At 31.7% G+C, this 22943-nt stretch overlaps 1 protein-coding gene across 1 annotated transcript in view; it reads left to right on the forward strand.

Annotated features, from left to right (window-relative positions):
- Positions 1-12049: 12049 nt before the first annotated feature.
- Tob (Transducer of ERBB2) overlaps positions 12050-22943 on the forward strand; it is a 45258-nt gene continuing 34364 nt past the window's right edge. The window contains exon 1 of the mRNA XM_089699055.1: positions 12050-12338. The gene's annotated coding sequence lies outside the window, so the exon portion shown is untranslated. The remainder of the gene's footprint in view (positions 12339-22943) is intronic.

The following is a 22943-nucleotide window of genomic DNA, read 5'->3' on the forward strand; positions in this document are numbered from 1 at the left end:
TGAACACTTCTGTGGGATAAGACAGGATTCACGATATAATCTAATTCCACGCGGGCAAAGCCGCGGTCGGAATGATATTTTTTTAAATAAAAAAATTGTTTAAAAAAAACACAAAATATATTGACGCATGTATTTATTTTTTGCACTCTATTATAATTGTAATTATTCATTACAAATAATCAAAATAAAATAGCCAGAACAAAGTTAGGCCCTGGTAGGGTAGGTAGGCGGGTACAGCAATGTGAGACGAACACTGGCTTATTTATACCAATAATAATGTATTATAAACATTAAATTAAGTTTACTTTCTAACAACAAAAATACATAATATTAGCTAATGTGAAAGCGAATCAACCAATCATCCCACAAAAATGAAATGTGCACACAAATATTCATCCAAATCGGTTCATGTCATTAGGAGGAGTGACTGCAGCGCTATCTTCCGGGTCCAATTGTGTTTCCAGATCACCCAGGAACTCAATTTAATATACTTACACAAAATTTTTCGAAATGAAAACTTACATTACTATGTAAATATGAATATAAACCTGTTTTATTACTAAGCAATTTCCCGCACAGGTGTAGTAAGTAGGTATAAATGAAATAAATATCAACATCAAATTCTTTATACAACATACTTATCTACCACCTTCTAAGAAATGTAATTCTTGAAATTATTTCGTATTTTTTTTAAATATAATACTACTCCAATGAGCTCCTGTTCCATATTATGTCCGCCATACTTCCACTAAGTTCACCATGATTTTTTATTTCTTTGCACTTTGTTGCTTTTTGTTAAAAATGGAATCATGCGATAAAACCAGTAGAGCGTTGATAACATACATTTTTGACTGAATAAAGGTACTTACGAAGGAGTGGATTCTCATTGTGAACAATCAGTGGGTTTATTTTCCTTCTGGATTCCGGATTTCTGAAAAGATTATTTATGCTATAAATGAAAAAATCTTACACATTCGTTATGTACTTAAAACAGGGGTACATATCAAACATCGTCTATAATACAATTATCATCAAATTTAAAATAAAACCAACTTACTTCATTAATTTGTTCCAATTGTAAGCATTCTTTTTCCTCCAACCTTTATGTTTCTTCTTCTTATTTTCTTTATTGTCCCCATTTGTCTCATTTTGTCTTATCGTGTTGTCACCCTTTTTTACGATTGCGTGAGCGACACAAGTTCCCCGTGTGACAGCCGTAGCGGGAATGACTCGTGCAGCGATCGGGGTAGGAAGGTACAGGGCGACTCTCGCTATATTGGCTGGTCGCGCGCTAATTTCAAGTATTTCTTGTTTATTTCAAAACCATCGCATATTTCAAAATTCTAACACGGTAGACGTATAGGTTGTATATTTTATAGTTAATATCCAAAAAGTCGTAACTTTACGTTTGTTATTTTGAAGATGCCAGAGATTAAAAAAAAATAACAATGATAACTTTGTATTTTTTTTCTATCGAGAAAATATCATGGAATCATGTTTCTAAAACGGTAGACGTATTGTGTTACTATTGAACTTTCTTGTCAAGAATTTTCATCACGACAACTTTAATAATATAAAAATTACGAAGGTTTGAAAAAGGCCGTAAATGTTAGAAAAATTAATTCATCACCTTAATGAGATTACGTTTGTCGAAAAAAAGATGTATTAATCTAAAACATTGAACAAACTACACAAACATAATTATTATTTTACGATACCTTTTGACTTACGTTCTATATCCATATTAGTGAGTATATAAAAGCCCTTTTAATATTTATATCATCCCATACTTGGACTCATGACCGAATCTCACCAAACAAGACCAAGTAGGTAGAATAAAGTTTGTTAAAAAATTTGCTTAAAGCCTTGAAGATTGTAGTTTCAGTTATGCGAGTTTTCAATTAATGCATTGTAACCGAACGATAACGCGCACAATAACATAACGTAACTGTTTTGTTGATAAGGGAAATAACGAAAAAACGTAACTACTGTTTCCTATGAAATAAAGCATACTTCGGTGCCACCCTAGAAACCGAATAATACAAGACATCACTAGGAAGCAGGGAAACATTTAATTGTGTCATGTTGCTTTTTGAACGACGCTTGAAGACACTGGTTATCATTACGTCATCCTTTTATCCATCCTTACTTCTTTTTTAAATATTTTAACTCGCCTAAGTTTTAAAATCTGATGTGTATTACGAATGGCCTGGGTCTCAAATTCTTCTCAATACATTTTTTTTCGTGAAAATCCGCTCTGAGAATACTCATGAGCAGTGTTAGTTGATTACTACTATAATAAAAAGAGCGTAATATAAAATTATAGAACTGAAAAATGTATTATTTATACAATAAACCTAAACACTAAACAGTCTAATAAATTACCAACTGTTTCTGTGAAATATTCGGCGTCTAATCGAGATGATTGCGAGATTTAAAATAATTGCAGTAATATCCTAAATCTGAGCAGTAATTGTGCACATTAGGCTCTCGTTACGGACAAAGAAACGTCGATCTCGAACATCGATTATTCGAGAACTAATCGAGTTGCCGAGGTAATCTCATTTAGTTCAATAAATACAAAGATGTTTGTGCCAAGATAAATCGAATTGCTTTAATTAATGAATTGTTATTGGAACCGTAGTTAATATAATATCCATTAAATTTCGAATATATTTTAGTCTATTATCTATTGATAAATATCTAATATCGAGTGTCTAAAATAACTTTAATATAATATTTGAGGGACTGTTTTTTAATTGTTTCATATTAAATGCTAAGGGAGTAGAAATACGAAAACAGAATTAATTTTCCGATATTTGCTGTTTAAAACTCACTTATGTTTAATTTAGGTTAAAATGTTTACCTATTTATTATGTAAAAACTTTTACAAATCGGATCAGATTTAGAGTATAACACAAAGATAAATTATCGAATGAGTTTAATCCCGTAAATTACTAATACATAATTCTGGGTAATTATTTACATACATATAGATTTTTTATATGTTTATTAAAGATGTGTCGTTTAGGATCTTTTATTGGAATTTATAGTTCAACCTACATAATTGATATCAACTAAACATATTATATTATTGCACGCCTCATAAGCGAAGCGTTGAGGTGGGTACTACTGTCACTTCGCGCAAAACATCTGATTTTTCAAACTTAAAATGTCTTTACGTATCATACATTGCACTTGTAAGATAATACATACACACACATATTAAGAAAAAACACTATTTTTAACGTTCATGATATTTTTGATGTCATTTTTGTTATTTAAACTAGTTAAAAAAACAGTTTAAAAAAGTTCTGTCTTGGACGTCCGTGTGTCTGTATGTGCGGATCCTTTTTCTTGTTAACACGATAGCGACCGAAATACTTTACTAATCGAGTCTTTTTTTTTCTTTTACGCTTGAGTATGCTCAGGAATAGAACCCTTTCATTTTTCAGGGTCTGATTCGATGAGGTTTAATTGTTATTAAATAAACAAAAATAATAATTAATAAATATTTATTAAAAAAAAATTATGAGGCGTGCACTTTTGGATTTTCCAAATTATTTTATATTATATTTAAACTCTATGTCCGCTAATTAACAGGAACGTGTAATCGTATTGTTTAAATAACTATAAAACGGCATCTCGATTGCTTTCACAGAAATTGGGTTATAAGCAATTGGGTCGACTGCAAATTTTGATGATTCATGCTCTATTTCCTCTGCCATTCATTTAGTCGCCTCCAAATGGTATCCTTGGAGCTTTTATTAAAATTCCCTCTTTACTGTTGTGATTGGAATACTTTCGCTTTCATGGTTATGAAAGAAATGTACAGGGCGAATAAGGGAAAGATCTATCTTCATATTTTTAGCGGCTTTGCCTTTTGGCAAAGGAAACCACCCATATCGGTATATTTTATATCGGTGGCTTTCTTTTAGAATACAAAATAATGTTTTAGGAATGTAGGTAAATAATATTCGGCAGTGATATCTGAAATTATTTATTGAATAAGATTTAGCTCACACGCCTATTACGAAATATAGAAAAGAAAATCGTAATTGAAAATATAGTAGGAGCTATTTACGTGCCCTATTTTGCTGCGAAATATGAATTCACTCGAACACACTGACACAGAATAAGAAAAACCTAGAAATATTAAGACAAAAAATAAAACGCCCTATCTATTGAACTCACTTTCAAAAAAAGACCCTCAAATTAAGTTAACGTTTTTCATATCTATCAAACGGTAAAAGGTCAAATAGAACTTTGGCGCTTTTTTGTCAGTTGCTTGAAATTTAGAAAGTCCAATATTAATTTTTAGATAACTTTTCGTTAACATAGCTCTCGTGTTACCCACTCGAAGAGGTCAAAAATAGGTCAATATTTGGACAATCTTTCAAAAACATTGTATAAAATTCATAGCAAGTTTTCAATTCATTAATATGATATGTACGAGTAATAGGACTGTTATTATTTTTTTACGGTGCTGTTTTTGTTTGTGTATGTTTTTCTTTTCGTTTTAAAGGCCAAGAACCACGGCAGGGTCACTGCATTTACTCATTAGTAAATAGTAGTCATTGTTATTATTGTATGATAAAAAATATGTATTTAATTCATTTTATTGTTTATTTTACAGTATTTAACGGAATCTGCGCGTTATTTACGCTTTACTAGACACAGCCTTGAAGACCCTTAAAGTTATATCGATAGTTTTTTGTACGGAACACGTTTAGGAAGTAGGAAATGCAATAGAATGGCCTTCGAACCCTAAATGCATTTCGTTACAACTCACTGAATAGAACACTGCGCCATCAAGTGCTGGAGGTTGTTTGAAAAAATTGCATTCAAATATACATACCTTAAATTGCTTAGAAAAGGTTTAGACAAAAAAATATGAGGATTAATCATTGGTTGTTGTAAACTTCGATGAAAAACATTATTATTTAAAAGCGATACATATTTGAGTGGTGTAAGTTTTTGGGCAAAATACATGGTACGCAATCATATTTATATGAGCAATCGCATAACTAAAACTAAAAAATCTGTCAAGTACGAGGAGGTTTCGAGCATCAAGAGTTCCAGTAAAAAAATGTTTGTATACAAATACTTGACAAATTATAATTATTTAGATGAAGTTATACGCATAGCTGTTTTCCATTTTCCCTATTTACTTAGGCCATAAAATATTGAGATCTAGGTCGAGAAGCCTATAGTTTTAGGCTCCCTGGAGGGTAACAAAACATGCGGTGTGAACGGCCATATCTTTTGATTGCGTTGACTTTGATCTATGATATTTTCTCTCCAGACTTCTTTACATTTCCTAACATTATAAGCAAATTATTGAGTAAAAGAAAGACATGGATATACGGGAAGATAACTGTCATCTATCATCTATCAAGTTTATTTTCGAAGTAGGTAACATTAAGAAACATATAATTAATCTTCATCCCTCTTACAAAAAATATCAATATTGCAAAAAAATACAATATTTTCAGATAATTATTGTGACAAGGGTTTAATAAAATAAACTAAAGCAATATTGTGAGAAAACAGTTAAACTTTCTATTATATTGAGGTGTTTATCTCCAGATATTATAAAAGCGCTACGGGGAACTTACTGATATCGTACCTCCTCGCTATTATTTACGTCAGTATATTTACAATAATTCGATATTACATCCGTACTATCCATACTTATATTATAAATGCGAAAATAACTCTGTCTGTCTGTCTGTTACTCAATCACGCCTAAACTACTGAACCAATTTGCATGAAATTTGGTATGGAGATATTTTGATACCCGAGAAAGGACATAGGCTACCTTTTATTGCGAAATACGTACCACGGGCGAAGCCGGGGCGGACCTCTAGTAATATTATAAATGCGAAAGTGTGTTTATTAATGTGACATGGCCATGGATAACTTTTGACAGCGGTGAAACGACTCATACTAATGCGAATTTAACATCAGGGGAATCCGCGGGCAAAGAATATTGTTTTAACAATATGAATATTGTTTTAAATAAAAATGATGATGATGATATTATTCATGAAATTAATAATAATTCCATAATTCCAGGGCCCTGGTGAAAGCACCCAACGACCGGGCGAGTTTATACGTTCGCTAGCTATGCAGATACTGAGCCATTCTGCGCACGCGCGGCCTGTGGATAGAGAGCATAGCGTAGCGAAAATTTTTAATCGCCAGGAAAATTTCCTTGTATTTCTATACGTAAGGAAAAGTTCTATACGCCAGGAAAATTTCGATAAGACAGGAAAATTTCTATACCTACGTCGGGAAAATCCATAATTCGGGAAAATTACGATAATTCAGGAAAAAATTCTATAAGTCAGGAAAAATTGCCATAAGTCGGAAAATTCCCATAAGAAAGGAAAATTTCTATAAACAAGGAAAATTTCTTTATGTGAGGAAAATTTATCTTTGCCGCATGTGTGTGTGTGTGTGTGTTTGTTACTCTTTAACGCAAATACTACTAAGTACTAACCGATTACAATGAAATTTAGCACACATATAGAAGGTAACTTGGATTAACACATAGGGTAGGTTTTATCCCGGAAATCCCACGGGAACGGGAACTATGCGGGCTTTCCTTTGAAAACGCGGGCGAAGCCGCGGGCGGAAATCTAGTCTATTTATATAAAAATGAAACCCGTTTTCCTTGGTCACGGTATCACGCGTGAACGGGTGGACCGATTTCGATAATTCTTTTTTTATCTATTATATTCCTTGAAGTACGAGGATGGTTCTTATGGAAAACGTATATATGTACCACGGGCGAAGCCGGACCGCTAGTTTTTTATAATTGTTTATTTATTTGACTCTGTTCGCAGTAATCACTACATGGAATAAACTAATAAAATAAGATCTGTCTGTCCTATGTATACTTATATCTTCAAAACTACGCAACATATTTTGATGCTTTTTTTAACAGATAGAGTGATTATCGAGGAAAGATTTAGTATATAATTTATTAGGTTTTAGACAAAAAGGCCCGAGTGGAAAGCTAGTGACTATAATATAAACCACAGAACATATATTTATATGTTCTGTAGTATAAACTCTTATTAACGTTCAAATATAGTCCGAATATGTACATATATAATATATTACATAGTGAACCCTAAACAAACTAACATTTAAATATTAACGCAAAGTTTGGTAACAAATACATGTATTTATATAACATACAACGTTATACATGCTCAGATTCACGCGTCATGGCAGAACCATTTATCAAACGATGATATGCAGAAAGTGTACCCCAGTGGCCTGCAAGGAAAATCAATATGAACATTTTGGGAACGCGGAAATCCTGCTTTGATTGTATATGTTGTAGCTGGCATTTCATGTTTTGGAATAACATTAAGGTTTTGGATATGAAGATTGCAAGAGCATGTGTGATTCAAGGGGCCTTTAGAAAATTGAAAATAATGTAATCATAGTTAATTACATACCGGTCTATTATGTTTATTGTTATGCTTTACATAAAATAAATTAACTTTAATAAAGACAAATATTGATAGATAGAGTAGATAGAGTAGTGTAGCAATAAGTTTTTATTGTATTTATTATACTTCACAAATTGTAAAATATGGAAGAACATTCTTCTGTACTGCATACATCTTGCTACACAAATTTCATTTAAGTAAATGTGCTTAATCGTCAGATAATTGTATTGGTTGTGTTGCTTTCCATGACAACAATTAACGTTACATTAATCTACATCAACAAATTGCCAATAACACAAATAGAAAATACTACAGCTTTTCGAATAGACGTATCAAATGGAATTAAAAGGCAAATTTATAGCGACCTTCACAGTTTCATTCAAAGCCTATACTTTAACAAGTGAATCGCGTTTCGACATATCAAATTACCGTTCTAACGTAAATTATGGCCTCCAACTTATTTCCGTAATACTTTGTAAACATTTCTCCTAAAACATTCGTATTTCTCAACGAGGAATAAATTTAAGAAATTCTCCTCTAATTTCAACGATTAATCTTCAGAACGAGCTGTTTGTTCAAGGATGTTTTATGTAATGATATTAAAAATTATATAATTTTTACACCGCCGTTAGATACGACTTTTTAATTATTAAGGCGCGTTAATTGCTTTATTGTTTGAGTTTGAGTTTAGAATTTTTTAACCTTGAAAGTTAAGAATACGCGTACAATATTGTAATTAACGTTTACATGGATGTATGGATTTTTTATAATAAAGAAGCATATTATATATAGTTTTTTATAATAAAGAAGCATATTATATATAGATTTTTGATACTACAAGCTAGTAAGTGTTAGTAATTAATCGTCACTTCGTTTTGTAATAGACCTACCATTTCAGTCATGTAACTTTTTGATTAAATGATCCATCCAATCAATATCAGAAGCTTTTCCATTAGTAAGACAAATAGTTTCAAAGTATATTGCCATTAAGTCTCTAGAAAAGCATTTTATAACATTTGTGTACCTTTATTACATTCACATTAATATAATAAAAGACTTAGGATGATAAAATATGAAAAGAAGACGCCATACTTGCTTCTGAAGGGGAGCGATGCCAGTAAAAACTCCGGCAATTAGTTGCAGATTCATTTCCATATAGACCGGAAAATATCGTAATAATATAATTCAACCCTATAAATTATATATTAAAACCTTCCTCTTGAATCACTCTTATCTATAAAAAAACGCATCAAGATCTGTTGCGTAATTTTAAAGATCTAAGCACACAGACACACAGACAGCGGAAAGTTGTTTTATGCTATATTGTAGTGATAACATAGACAACTATAATATGATATATTATACAAATAAATAACATTAAATTCTTTAATCATACAAACCAACCATAGGAATGTTTTATGTCACTAATATGCAGTGGTTATATGGATAATGCTAAAATATTCTACTAATGATGCTAATTTTCCGTAACATGATTATCCTGCTTTGCCCGTTAATTTCTCCTGCGGTTAAATTAATAGATGCTAAATAGACTAAAACATTGGTAGCATACTCAATTATTCAGCCTAACCGTAAACATGCTTACTGATACTGATTGAAATATAGCTATAGGGTTAAATAATATAAATTAAAGATCATCTTTAAAACCCCGGGCAAATAAGAAAAACACTAGTCTACAATATCATACCATAGATATTCTTAACTATATCTATTATCAAAAGAGTAATAATAAAAACAAAATAGGTATAGAATATATATGAATGTATAGTACGATAGATATTAAATTACCTACCGAAAAGTAATTCCATTATAATGTAAAAAGGATTAAACACGCTTCCAATTATAACAAATAAAAAGCTAAAAGGCAGCCATTTGAAAAAGTAACGAACATGCCTTTTACACGTCCAAAGCGTTCTCCGCAAAAATACTATTTCGACCATGTTCATTAACAACCTTAACAAAAAGTCCCTTAAAACCAATACTCTTTTTGGCCGGAACATTTTTTCGGGCGAAATTCGTATTGTTCCCATTTCCCAATAAAACGTGGGATTGATAAATTCAGGAATATAATGAAATGTATTCCCCTGCGGTCGTCCTTTCAGTTTACGTTATTTACATTTATATGAAATATAAACGGCTTTGTAAATATTAATCTGGGCACAAAGAGAAAGGTAAAGTTTGTATGGAAGTAGATAAGTATCAGGCATTGTTTTATGTGTAAGGTATGAAGCGGTAAATTGCGAAATAAATTGAATATTAAGTTTTGGGTAAACTAATATTTTGTTGCCTTGGGACAGTGGTTAGCACATGAACATTATCGGCCTAGGTTCGATACTGGTAGAGAGTATAAGATATACTCGGTATGCCAGGGCATAAAAAGTGTGTAGCTGCGCTTTGAGAGTCGGTCAGTGAATATTAACGCATAAAACATGAAATTTAGATCGACTTTCTAGGAATCTAGTAATCCAATAGTAAGAAATAAAAAAACAAATTTTTTAAATATTTGCAACATAATAGTCCACAAATGAGAGAAAAGAACCTATACAGAAGAGGTAAAAGCCATTAATGTAATATTGAGATATCTGCGATGGCTCACATAAAACACAGGGTCGATAAAGAGGTTACATAATATAACAAGCCAAAACACTCGGTCGGTTCGTTAGCAAGGCTGCCAAGTGCAATAAAGGGCAGTATTTTATAACTTTTGTTGACATTACGCACAATAAATTGGCTTTACTAGCAATCCGATGTTATAGAGAAGCCTAACAACACCGCACTTCTCAACGCCTTGCAGATACGATATTGTTTATATAAAATGTATTTTAAAATGTGTAATACGTAATTTTACTGAACACCAGATTATTTTGTCATCAAATTTTTTTACTTGTTTGAAAATAAGAGAAATTTCGATGTCCATTTTTACATACTCAGATTATATATGATTTAAATTGTCTAGGAAAGTATATAAAATTAAATCTAGGAATGCTAAAACACTAAATAAACTTCACTTATTTGCTTTATCACCATTATTACCGTATTTTATTACGTAAAGTATTTTCCACACCGAAAATACCACTAACGAACAATATGCAAATAATACGCTACAATTTAAACACATTATTCTTACTGATCCGTATATTTCGACCTTCATTACGCGTTCTATTTTATATAAAAAGTAAAATAAAACTTACAATGAATTTCATACTAGCTGCGCCGCGCGGTTTCACTTGCGTGGTTCCCCTCTAGTTGGTCTTAGCGTGATGATACATAGCCTTATAGCCTTCGCGATAAATGGGCTTTCTAACACCGAAAGAATTTTTCAAATCGGACCGGTAGTAGTTCCTGAGATTAGTGCGGTCAAACAAAAAAAAAACAAACTCTTCAGCTTTATAATATTAAGTATAGATATACTTTATATGTCAGCTAAATGAGAGAGCACACAATAGATGTTCAGTATTTCACGTTTCGCAGTCAAGGACAGTGCATAACTCGAGGCAATTTTATGCAATGGAGACTAATTTTCAACGCTCCATATATGTAAAACAATGGTATAGGCATTTGATAAAGTGCGTTTATTGGATATGGTTTGTGTGTGATACCTTGAAATTGGTATCATCAAGAAAGCGGATCTATATTTTAACCGCGCCGAAGAAAGTTCTTTTCGTTGCATGTTTTTTGAATAAATGTTATCGGTGATAAAAAATATGTTGTAGAATTAGTACATACCTACTTATGAAGCTATTTGTGTAACATACAATGTTCATTTGTTCAGATTGTTGTAGTAGGTCCAAATTCGTTTATGTTAAAAAGTTACCTGATATATTATCATTAGTAACAAAGCATTTCTCTCTCGATTTTATAATAGTTATAACTTGAAGGGTATTTTATTTTCATGACTTTTTCTTTTCTCCGCATTCTATCATGGAATAGATCGTGGATCTTAGATCCAATAAGTAGTGTTGTTTTACAATGAAATTATGCATAGAACCAACTTAATTTGTAATTCAATGCGAATTTCTACGAAAGCCTCTATCTATTGATAATAAACTTTAGACCTTAAAAAATACAAAAACATTTAAGTTATACATTATATTTATTTATTTATTTATTTATTTATTTATACAATCTTTTCTTCTTCTGAATACCAAAAAGCATTGAATAGGAACAAATGGCATACCAAACATAAGAGAGCCCTTTTTGAAATATAGCTCTACAAAATTAAAACTACATTAAATCATAAACAAGTAACACTTATTTATGAAACATATAGTAAGCTGCCATGAATACTTTACAGCAAGGCTTTTAATCGCAATCATCATTAATCAGAGCATTTACTAGGAATACATGAACGGACAGTAATGCTACGTTCCAGTGCTACGAGATCGTATGCAAAATTATAGAGCGCATCTAATCTTGCCGTTACGTCCTTAAACTTGTCAAGTGTATCAGCGAGCACGCTAGAGTGGACAAGTGCAGCCCAGTCCCCGTGACCTACATCCAACGACCCTCGTTCGGGAAGCTGCTAATTTCCACCATCGACGTCACCGAGGGGGGCGCCTCTACGGCTAGCGAGCTCTCGGCAGTCTACAGCCCCACACCGAACCGAGCACACGTCTCCCCGGCGCCGCGCACTCGCGATCCACACCGAACTGAACCACGGAGCCGCCTGAAAATTTTTCCAAGTGTCATAGTTTTCTAAGTGAGACACTAGTGATTTATTTTTTTTATTCCGAACTGTGATAAGTCAGGCGAGCTGCGCGGGCGGGGCGCGTTCTGCTGACACACTGCCTCAGTCAGCCGACGGACGCCGAGTGGCACACACCATCGATTTTCTCCATACAACTGTACGAGGTACGTAATCACGTGGTCGTATTTTCATCGCGGCTATTTCCACGCGGCGCTTATTTTCGAACGATCTGCTTAGCGTTCAAGGCCGCAGCTGTTTGCTTTAACATTTACGTTAATGTTTTGATCTTGCATCTTAAACAGCCGTCGTGCTGATCGGCGACAGGGGAAGCGAATCGTTTTCATGGTTTCATGATCTTTACGTGCGTTCGGAATAAGTAATGCGATAACGACATGTTCAAGGTTAGATTTATATCGATGCTCAATGTTACTCTCGTGTGTTTTGATTTATTATAATCGTCTTTATACAAGTGTGCGCATTACAATAATAATAAGGCACAGCGCCTCTATCTTTTATGCATACATAGTCTTATTTATTTTAAACATTATACAAAACTGAAATATTAAAACATACTCGTAATTTAGTAACTTAACCAAAAATTGCTTTTACCATACTTCATTTCAAGATAACAACGGTTAGTGACTGAAACAGCTTCTCTAATCTGTCCGTAAAATATTGATTGTTAGATAGTGACGTAGAGGTTATATATTACGTTAGCAATACGCATCTGGCATCTCTTCAGATGAAATTCATTGAGACTCTTATATAATTAATTTATATTTACAAACACAAATTTATTTCCTTCATTCAACAAATGTTTACTATTTCAAACTATTTCGCGAGTTATTAATAATATATAAACTTAAAATAAAGAGTTATTTTTAAGATTGTGCATGCTACGTAAATAATAGGCAGGTAGAGATTGTTCTTACTTCATATTATAATTATATTATGTATAAACGTAAACTTATTCTAGTGCCGTTTGATAATGTAAAAATATATAAGTTATATAGGTACAATGTAAATTGGTAGTTCTGTATATTTTTAACCGACTCCAAAAAAGGAGGGTCTGAATTCAGTCGGTATATTTTTTAAGTTATTCGAATTGTTATCATTTCAACTTAGCGAAGATCAATGTGCACTTAACAAACTTAGCATTTCTAAGGCTTTCCTCATCAAGATCTAGCAAGTGGTTGTATTTTTCCATAGATATGATTTTTCCTGAATACAAAGAATGAAGAAGTAAAGTAACAGTAGATTTTGAATTCAACATAATATAGATAGTCTATCTTTTAGTAAGCGTAAGTTGGTAGTATATTTCTAAAATAAATATTAATTTAGAATGTTGTGCTTACTGATACGAAATATTAAGATTTTTTATGTTAGAGTTACTCGTTTGAAACCTATACTCTAAGTTTGAAACCCTATAGTGTGTATAATAATAAATTCAAATAACATTCTACGACTCATTTGTGTAATTCCAAGTTGCTAAATAAATAAAGATTGAAATACAAAAATTCATATGTTTGTCCAAGTGCGGGATAGCTTTAAAATAATAGAAACATCGGGATAAATAATATATTTTTAAAATCCAGATTAAGTTAATAAACAAACACAAACATAAAAAGTACCAAATCCCATATGTATAGTCCAAACCTACAGTCGTATTACATTCATAAGCGAAATAATACCAAATCGGAAGCATTGATTCGTTAAGTGACACTAAAATCAATGAGCGCGACTTACAAGGTGTCAGTGTAACACGTATTAATGTCAAGGCATAACCTATGTACCGATCTATTGTCCGATAAGTGGAACAGACTATAAATTATTTTTTTTAACACTGAGAACGAATTATGGAAAAATAGATTGAAAGAAATATTTGGAACTGAATTATAAGCATACAGAATGTTATAGTTAAGATTAAAAACACCAAATAGACCTTCATACGGCATACCATCTATATGTTTACAGATTCTTCTATATAATATGTCTATAGTCTATAGTTATATATTATAAACCCATGTAGGATGAATGGGCATTCAAATAGAAAGGGCAAAATAGGAGTCAATGTAGACCCGAATTTCTTTACCTATCTAATGTGCTTTTACCTTTATGCTTTAGTCCCTCTTCACTCACTCCTCATATTCTAAAAGTAGGTATTAAGAAAAGACCTGTCTTTCCAAACGCGCATAGATAACGATAATACAAATTTTATTACCCTACCCATTACATTATAAACCCATTCTTTCAAATACAATATGACTTACCAAATTTTCTATGTCACTAATAATATTTAATTCATTAGTTAGCTATACTTTTCAAAATAATAATAACCACCAAAATTGTATTTACGTCAATAAAATTTTATTTTCATTCTCCCTTATTAAAACCGTTTACTCTATCACGATTATTTGACCAATACATTTGTAAGCTATTAAAAACATTTTAAGAACAAGAACGTTTTATAATGTTAATCAGGAACGTATTTGGTGTAACCCAATTTATTAACAGTCACGCGACGCTTTGGACCTGTCGAGGACTTTTCCTTTCATATATTTATAGTTTTCCTTTTGTCCGAGGAAACTGTAACTGTCCAATGTGCATTGTATTTTTACAAAGAAAACGTGTTTTTGAACGCATAGTAAAGTAAAGTATTTTTTCTTTTAAAAAGTTGCTTTAATAAAGTCTCCTTAAATTTTAAGACAAGTGGTTTACTCCAAAGCCTACTACTTTAAGGGTATTGGTTTCTAAACTGATTTTTTTTTCTTATTTTTTTAATTAAAAAGTTATAAGTAAAAAGACAAAACAATAAAATACCTACACCTGAATAAGGTTTACCGTAAATACTTTTTAATCACAATTGTAACCAAAATATCGACAGAGTACGAGTAGAGATCTGAGATATGACGATAAACACGCGATACAAGGATTTACTGAATGAAATTACATTATTATGGGTATTTATTAAAATCTAATTATGTCACGTCAAATTGTACACTATAGTTCAGTATTTCAAGTTAATGCTAACGTTACTTTAAAAATACTTGGTGAACTTTTAACACAAAGTATGATTTCGGTACGTGTACAAAATTATTCGTAAAATTATCATAAAAACGTGCGGAAAAAAGATCTTTAGGGGCAATCAAAACAAGGAAATCTTAATCATTGCGATACAGATACGACACATCCATACTAATATTATAAATGCGAAAGTAACTCTGTCTGTCTGTCTGTTACTCAATCACGCCTTAACTACTGAACTAATTTGCATGAAATTTGGTATAGAGATATTTTGATACCCGTGAAAGGACATAGGATAGGTTTTATCCCGGAAATCCTACGGGAACGGGTTTTTTTTTAAACGCGGGCGAAGCCGCGGGCGGAAAGCTAGTAATATATACATTATTATATTATATTCATTTTATTAAAACTCTATATTACTTTCGATGATAAACAAATCCTCCACATAAAAAACATTAAACAATGAGCTCCATAAGAAATCATTTATTACATTTACGCTTCACAAGGCCAGCATTTCTTTCATGCGTGGTTTTTGGCATAGATTTTACAGAATATCGGTAAAGTTACCAAGGTCGGAATCTTTGCCAAGCCGCGGATCAATGGTTGCATGGTATAGCTTTATATAGTTTAGAAACGATTAAATAATGGCACAGATAACAATATTTTATTTTTAAGGCATTTAAGAGATTTACCTTATTATGAGGTATAGTTGCTAGGTGCGTTTATAATTGAATAATAAGTTCATATTTCCCTCATAATCTTTTAAATAGCCTAAAGTAGCAAAATACGTTTTTAATTACAATTGAAGCATTTCAGCCTTAAATCTTAACAAACATTTGCCTGCCCTACTAGCCCATTTATTGCGTCTCGTTAGTGTTATTATTAGACGAAGGCTTCCAATGTAAAATGCATTTATTATTTTCACGATAACTCGAACAAATGTTGTTTTTGTTAAGATTTTCCTTATCAATTGTGAGATCGTGCGGCGTTAATTTTCTAACCGAATCATTTAAACGTTATGTGTGATAATATAAAAATAAATTACGACACGTGTTTTCTATTACGAATGTCCTTCATGTGTTTATTTATAGTATAATCGCGAAGTGCAAATAGCGAAAGAGTCAGAGCCAATTGTTAATATCTGCTGTGTAAAGTTATTATTGCATTGTGACATATTGAAATAAAACTACATGTATGAAAAAACCTTTAACTTGAATACATTGTTGTAAGTAATACTGTAGTAGGTCATCTAGGTAATTTTCAAAGAAAGAAAGAACGATAAAAATATATAAATAAAATTATTAATTATTAATTTTTGTGGCTACGATACGTACGATAGTCAAAAAAACAATAAAAACATCTGCTGGCTCCTCTAAAAGTAGGTAGGTACTTACATACATTTATTATACCTATTGAAATGTCAATCGCCATTGAAGTCATATTATACAACCTTCCTCTGCGTCTCATATCTAAAATCGTATAATTTAAATAAACTTTACTTTATTTGCATTCACATATTCAGAACGTCCGTCGAATGCCAAAAACTTACATCCGAATATAATTGGCATCACTTCAAAATACCAAAAAAATATGTACATGTCATGTGAACAATATGCATTATTTAACAAGCATTAAAAATATGTCAGTGATAATAAATATACCTGTTATGTCCATACTCATTAAAATATGTTTAGCTACGTATCTATACTTATATACCTACGTACGTATATATATCTTTTCTTTGTTTCATTGTCTATCTTAATACTATTATAAAGGCGAAAGTTTGTAAGGATGTATGGATGTTTGTTGATGTAAAAACTACTGAACCGATTACAATGAAATTTAGCACACATATAGAGGGTAACTTGGATTAACACATAGGATAGGTTTTATCCCGGAAATCCCACGGGAACGGGAACTATGCGGGTTTTCCTTTGAAAACGCGGGCGAAGCCGCGGACGGAAATCTAGTTTTTTTATATATTCGGGATATATTTATAGAGTCGGTGTAGAGCATACAAATTTCAAGAAACAAAAGTAAAACTATATAAATTCCTACTAAACTTATATGTACATACAATCATTCTCAATTCAGTGTTCTCAATCAGGTATCTAAATGTAGTTAAACATTCAGATAATTAGATACCCCATTGATCAATCATTATGAGAATCTAACTTCTACATCAAACGTACAACAAATGCCGTCAATACTTCCTTACCTGCTTTAACAATAAAACTAACCTTAGTTCTCTTGAAATGTTTAGAAAATTGTTCGTGAGATAACGTATAACAAGGTTCCAACAACCGACTAGGGCGGACAATATAGATGCTATTCGAGCAAGTTGAGGGTTTCCCTGAGGAAATGCTGGATTTTCTCTTTGACTCGCATTATAGAATTTATTCTTACATAACAAGAACCGCGCAATTGAAGTTAAGTTAAAGAATTGTTATTTTCATTCGATTATTGCAATCCTGATGGTCCGATGTTTTATTCATTGATATATTTTTCCTAATTTTTACCTGGAGAAACGAAAAATATAAAACATTTTAGTAAATTTGCCCTAAATTTGTAAATACTTCCTGTTTTTACAACTACACCATAAACTCTAATATAGCCTCTATATAACGTGCTTAAATTATAATAAACCCTCGATAAACTGTGATTAAAACACAGCGGTGCTACGACAATCTGTTACCTTTATATTTCTTTTTAAAAGCTCTATATTTTAGTGGGAACATTTATCTTTTGTGTGTATAGTATAGTAATTACTCAGTATGGAGGTCGATTCTTTTAAATGTGAATAATTACCGACTAATATTGTAACATCTGTACGTAATCACATGCTAACAACAAAACAATGCTATTCTTATTGTTATACTAGCTAGGATTGTATATATTTAAAGAATATATGAATATAACAGGAAATTTGGTATTATTAGGAACACTGTGACGTCATAATGGCTGTATCATATGACAGGTGTGATGAATTGTGTTTAGATAAACTCAAAACCTGAGCTTATCTCTATAAGAAATCAATACTACTTTTGGAATGAATCTGTTTATAGAATTATCGGAATTAGTCCTGTACTGATTCCTTACTACTTAAAATTAAATTTGTATTGTATATTCTTCATTAGTTGAATTTTGTTTTAAAGTAATAAACTGAATATATAGTATTCGTAGAGCCTAAATATATAAAACTAGCTGCTCCGCGCGGTTTCACCCCCGTGGCTCCACCCCTGTTGTTCGTAGCGTGATGATATATAGCCTATAACCTTCCTCGATAAATGGGCTATCTAACACCGAAAGAATTTTTCAAATCGGAACAGTAGTTCCCGAGATTAGCGCGTTTCAACAACAACACTTTGTAACAAACAAAGTCTTTGGCTTTATAATATTAGTATAGATTAGTAGGACTCTATTTGCTCTTGTATCTTTGCGATTCTATATATGACTGATATTTCAGAGACCACATGCTTTGTAAAGAGAACTGGCTTTTTTTCCGCGTAGCGTAAATTAAGACAGACATAGTTTGTGCAAAATACCAGTTTACTAATTTCTTATCATTTTTTAAACTTTCCTATGCATTTTTTTACATAAACTTATGCATTATGCAAATATTCTCATATCTACTTATGTAGCAATACGTTTGAGATACCGTCCGCCCTTGTTCCATATTAATTATTGCAGGTGTTCCTTCATTATCATTAATAAACATCGCTGTATGTTTTGCTAATTTCGACGTGTATTTTACGTAAATAAAGAAGAATACAGCAAAGTTAACGCAACATGGCTGTCAATTTAATATATTTTTGAAGTGAAACTTCTTTATTGGGGTTGGAAAAAAAATTATTGTAACATTTTTTCGTTACGCGTGACATTTTTCCGTTACGCGCCATCTTTTTCTTATCCTACCACGCGTGATTTGACGTATTTCTGTAAAGTTGCATATACTTAGTAAATTATTTTTTGAAAAATAAGGTCATAAAGAAGTTTCACTTCTTACACAATTTTTTTTTATTTGTTTATTGTTGCTAGTCACTAGTGGGATACTGAAATAAAAGGCATTTTTGTTTGCGCAAGATTTATTCTTTACCTTCATTTAAAACTTTTACCAAAGCTTACGTGAAAGAGTAACAGATATTTTTTTTATAATTTTAGTATGGATAAAAATAAACTGCAAGTAACAAATAAACACGTTAATAACGCTAAAAGACCAGACATTGTGCTCAAAGTGTATATACGTACTTTATATAAGAAATCTTGAAGCCATATCAATATAGAACATTCACGCATGAAGACGTTTACACGAGGCGGTATAATAAATTTTAAATCTTTGAATTTGTTATTTCTTATGATATAAAAAATATAACAGCCAGTACGATTACTAAAACCTCATTGCTATATAAAAAAAAATTATCCTCGGGTAGATTGGACTTAAATGCGAACAGTTCGTTTCTTTAATATAATTTGAAAATATCTTTAATCTAATATAATATATTGATCTAGCTAGAATGTGAGCTCCGAAGATTACATTCCAGCCAGGCCTTTCGTAAAATATATAACCTATTTAGGGCTGATATCAATCGCTTAGGACATTATCCATATATAAATTATAAGTAACAAAATACATAGATATATTCAGATATACTTCTTTTCAACTATCGGTCTAAGAGTCTAAAGGATACCCTTTATATTTATGACTGGCCGTTCGTCCCGGCTCTGCCCAGGTTGACCCGGGATAAAAACATCATAAAAAGGTCTATGTTCATCAGTCATAAAACAGGTTTATTTATTTATTTATTTATTATTTTATTTATTAAATAGGTCCAGTAGATTCGGAGCCTATCTATCCTATTTCCAATCCTATCCTATTTTCCTCCTTATAATATTATAGTGAAGATGTCTCCTATATTTTATATGCTGGCCTACAGAATAATTTAACAAAAAAATAATTTGATTATCACAGCAGTGATCATTTAGCAGCCAGTTGCAGTTAGTTATTTCAAGGTGTTATAAGGATATTGAATGATGAGGTCAAAACTCGGCCTCGGAACGCATCCGTCATAACTCATAACCAATCATATGTAACTGAATTACATTGAACAAGATTTATTATAGGTCCTAGCGGTCCGCCCCGGTTTCACCCGTGGTACATGTTAACGTTTCTCCATAAGAACCATCCTCTTCAAAGAATATTATGAAGAAGAATTAACAAAATCGGTTCATCCGTTCTGAGCTTAACAATACATTTTTATTATAAAGAGAAGATTTATTGAAACTGAATAAAAAAATATCTGTGAGCAATGAGCATAGTAGAAGTAGGTATCTCTATAGATATAGTAGATATAGTCGAAGTTCGTATAATGTTTTCCATTTTCAATTTAAATAGCCATAAGAAACTCAATTTATTAGCCTTATGTCGTAAAAGATACATGTAATTTAAATAACACAATTTAATGAAATACGAGCCATACTTTTACTATCGACTCTATCAGTTTTTTAAGGTTCTAGAATCTAAATATTATAGGGTCATTGCGCCTGTTCGCGTCCACATGCCTATTCGCGTCCATTTTGCGGCTATCTTTTAGAAAATTCACGAAAATAAGTATACTTTAAGTAAAATTGTAATAAGAAAAATTTCCGATAATACCTCAATGTATAAGAGACATGCACACATATTCAAAATATGCCTGCGCACCGCCTATCCTATTTAAAAAAAATATTTAATTTTGGTTATTAAACGAGAGAGCTAAAACGCGCGGGATTTTGAGAAAAAAATAGTGCGCAGCGTCGCGTTTGACGGTAAGTATCTTATTGTTAAATGTGAATTTTTGAATATGTAACTGTTTCTTTACTTTGCTAACAAAACATGGAATAGTATGGATTATAAATCAGCTTATTTCTTTTACAATTAATAGCTAAAATAAGGTGGACGCGAATTACTACACCGAATTTGTACAACTTCCATTTTGCGTCCACGGTGGGCGCAAACTATACCTATAGTGCATAACAATAGAACATATTGCGTCCACATTGTTTTTCATAAAGTAGCAATGAATTGTTTGTTAAAATATGTAATTTAAAATAGATTGTAAATTTTTGACTAAGACTACAAGTTGATAATTTAAATTTTCATTCAAATTAGCAAATTTTTATGCAATTTTTTTCATTTTAAAATGGGTTTTCTAAGAATGAGACTAGTATCTTTGAGAATGAGAATCAATAAGTCTGTGGTTAAGAAAATAATATAAACAAAAAAGAAATTTAATTCATTAGAAACTAAAAATAGGGTAGGTAGGTAATCTTAATAAAACTGATTATTATTTATTTACATAACGTAACTTTGTTTTTTGTTAATTTTTAGTTCCATTAATGATGAGAAGATAAATATAAATAAGTTTTTCCAGTTTCCTTACAGTGAATTATATTAATAATGTTGATTTTAGGGTTCCGAACCTCAAAAGAAAAACCCGGAATCCTTGTAGGATCACTTTGATATCTGTTCGTATGTATGTCCGTCTGCCGGTCTGTCTTTCTGTCAAAACCCTTTTTCTCACATATAGATATAAAGCTGAAATTTATATTGAATACTCAAGTCTACGGTCCCTTGAAGCAGTGAAAAAATCAAACTTATATGCCAAAGCAATCAGAAGATACAGCCGTTTATGCTGCAAATTTTCGCAAATTTCGACATTCGCAAGGGAATCAAAACCTACATTGTACTTTACGTGAACACAGACACTTGAAGTTTGGTACGAAGCAACGTCATAAAGCACAAATAAGGGAAACATTGAAAAAATAATCATTTACAGTTAAAACATATGAAAAAAACAGTTTATACAGGAACCCTCGGTGTGCGAGTCCCACTCGCATTTGGCCGGTTTTTATTAAATAACTATATTCTTAAATAAATAATTTATTAAAATCTAATTTTTATTTGCATTTATCTGATAAAATATCACCCAATACACTCTTAATTCTTTTTCTAAGCTGGTGGACGCGAACTGGTCCACGGGTGGACGCAAACTGGAATTTTTGGACGCGAACTGGGTAAAACGCCTAATTCTGCTATTTGTCTAGATAAATAAAAACCACATGATATTTCCAACACAATTGAAAGTAAATCTTAAAATAGACTATGTAATGAACACGTTACATAAATTTTGCGTTGAAATTAGTTCTGGAACATTTTTATTTTCTCCTTCAAACTTTCCAACTGCACTAAGTGGACGCGAACAGGCGCAATGACCCTAATTTATTTTTAAGATTATAACTTAAATAACATTAAATGTAATCCAAAATCACTTCAAAGAACACAGGTATACGAATTTATGCTTTCGCATTTCGCCGAAACCACGTCGATAAATCAAAATGAAGTGTCAGGCTTCATGCATTTAAACATCACGTAACATCAAACGAATTATCTCATACACTGAAACTAGAATATTCTGGAATCTTCGAGATGTAAACTATAATCGAGATGAATAGATAATCGTTTAGTTAATGAGTCTCACCTTTGTTAGTTAACTAACGCCTAGAGGACAGCTTTGTTATATTTTCATAAACGTGCCTTGAGCCGAGTTTCGCGTGAATATAATATTCTAGATAGGCTTTCATTTTCTACAGGAATATTAATGTTCTTTTAATGAAATAAATAATGCTGTATAGTTTAGTTTTAATACGGAATACTATTATAACGTTAGTGCGTATGTAAACCTTTTTATTTGGGACTGAAAGTGTTA

Source organism: Colias philodice, chromosome 9 (assembly GCF_061535455.1).
Source record: "Colias philodice isolate Cphi_HAF_F1 chromosome 9, ilColPhil1 Martin Lab GWU primary, whole genome shotgun sequence".
Taxonomy (NCBI): Eukaryota; Metazoa; Arthropoda; class Insecta; order Lepidoptera; family Pieridae; genus Colias; species Colias philodice.